Source organism: Arachis hypogaea, chromosome 17 (assembly GCF_003086295.3).
Source record: "Arachis hypogaea cultivar Tifrunner chromosome 17, arahy.Tifrunner.gnm2.J5K5, whole genome shotgun sequence".
NCBI lineage: Eukaryota > Viridiplantae > Streptophyta > Magnoliopsida > Fabales > Fabaceae > Arachis > Arachis hypogaea.
Genome location: NC_092052.1, coordinates 48,511,874 through 48,513,899, shown reverse-complemented (window position 1 = coordinate 48,513,899; position 2,026 = coordinate 48,511,874). Strand labels below are relative to the sequence as shown.

Here is a 2,026-nt window from a genome sequence, read left to right as displayed (position 1 = left end):
TGCTTTGTTTCTATTTGCCTGGTAAGCTCTGCTAGTTGCTTGGCAAACACCTTGTTTTGGGCTAGAATTGTATCAACATGGTTCAGCTCCATGACTCCCTTAGTGTTGTGCCTTTCTGATGCATAGTAGTACTCATTCTCAGCCACTGTCTCGATCACTTCAATGGCTTCTTCCACAGTCTTTTTCTTGTTCAATGAACCTCCTGATGAATGGTCTACAGCCTTCCTTGATTCATAAGAGAGCCCATCATAGAAGATGTGCAGTTGCACCCAATCATGGAACATGTTTGGTGGGCATTTCCTTGTCAAGTCCTTGAATCTCTCCCATGCCTCGTAGAGAGTTTCACCATCTTGTTGTCTAAAAGTCTGAACCTCAGATCGAAGCCTATTGACCTTTTGTGGAGGGTAGAAACGTGCCAGAAACTTGCTTTCCACCTCATCCCATGTTGTTAGACTCCCCCTTGGGAATGATTCCAGCCACTTAGCTGCTTTGTCCCTAAGTGAAAATGGGAACAAAAGCAGTTTATAGGCATCTTCCTGGACTCCATTGGACTTCACAGTGTCACAAATTCTCAGGAATTTTGTGAGATGTTGGTTTGGGTCTTCATTAGCACTTCCTCCAAAGGAACAATGATTTTCCACCAGTGATATTAGCTGTGGCTTGAGCTCAAAATTGTTGGCCTGAATGGGTGGTTTCTGGATGCTACTACCACAATTCCCAGAGGTTGGGTTTATGTATGAACTAAGAACCCTCCTCTCAGGGATGGCATCGTTTCCATCAGCTCTCTCATGGTTGTGAACTTCTCTATCCATGTTGAGATCTAAAGCTTCCTCAAAATTGTCCTCAGATTCTCCTTCAGATTCCTCTCCTCCCACTACTCTCTTCCCTCTTGCTTCCCTTCTAAGTCTATGAAGGGTCCTCTCTGGTTCGGTATATGGAGGAGTTGATGTCTCTCCTCTCCTACCTGTCATACAAGAACCAGCTTAAACACAAACAAGTGAAATACTCTTGGTTAATGGAAGAGTATGGTTAGCTCAATTGAGGAATTAATTCAAACAGTTAGTGAGTCAGTGAGTTAGTTGCATGAATTTAAAGGCATAAAGAAGGAAAGCATGTAACCAAGTGCAGAAATTAAAATTCAACAAGTATCTAGAACAGAATTAACAAAGCAAGAGAAAATTGCTCAATCTAGTTAGCTTCCAATTTGAGAATTGTCAATCGAAAACCAATCCCCGGCAACGGCGCCATAAACTTGATGCGCATAAACGTGTTATGCTACGATTTAGGAAATTGCACGATCGGCAAAATTCCTTCCGGCAAGTGCACCGGTTATCGTCGTCAAGTAAAAACTCACAATAGAGTGAGGTCGAATCCCACAAGGATTGGTTGAGTGAGCAATTCGGATTAGAAGTGTGTTCTAGTTGAGCGGAATCAAGATTTGAGATGAGAATTGCGGAATGTAAAATTGGCGGGAAAAGTAAATGACAAGAAAATTAAATGGCTGAATCTTAAATTGCATGAATTAAAGAGCAGAATGTAAATTGCTGAAATTAAAAGGGAATGGGGATGATTGCAAGAATTGAATTGCAGAATGTAAAGAGAAAGTGGAAATCAGAAATGGGGAATTCATTGGGTTTAGGAGATATTGAAATCTCCGAATCAAAACATGTATATCTCTTCCTCAACCAATGCATTCATTGAATTTTGCTTGGCAATCTTATATGATTGGATCCCAATTCCTTGGCTCACCAATGCTCTCTAAAAACAAACAAATTCCCAATCCCTTGGTTTAAATGTTCATAAGAAGAGATGATGCTTGATCACTGATTATACCACACAATTTCATGAACCACAATTTGGTAGGATTACATGTCACAATATCCATCCAAACCCCAATCCAATCCACTGTGAGAAAGCTTCTCTAGCATGAATCCTCCATTCCTTTCCCAAGGCTCCGAAGGATTCCAAGTATGAGTAGTTTCTTTCCCAAGACAACTACTCAATGGAATTAGATCGAGAAGCTTTC

The 2,026-nt window shown here is 41.0% G+C and overlaps 1 non-coding gene across 1 annotated transcript; it reads left to right on the top strand.

Annotated features, from left to right (window-relative positions):
- Positions 1-282: 282 nt before the first annotated feature.
- On the top strand, positions 283-386 carry LOC112768179 (small nucleolar RNA R71). The gene has a single exon (XR_003185617.1). It is a non-coding gene; the product is annotated as a small nucleolar RNA R71 (small nucleolar RNA).
- Positions 387-2,026: the final 1,640 nt, after the last annotated feature.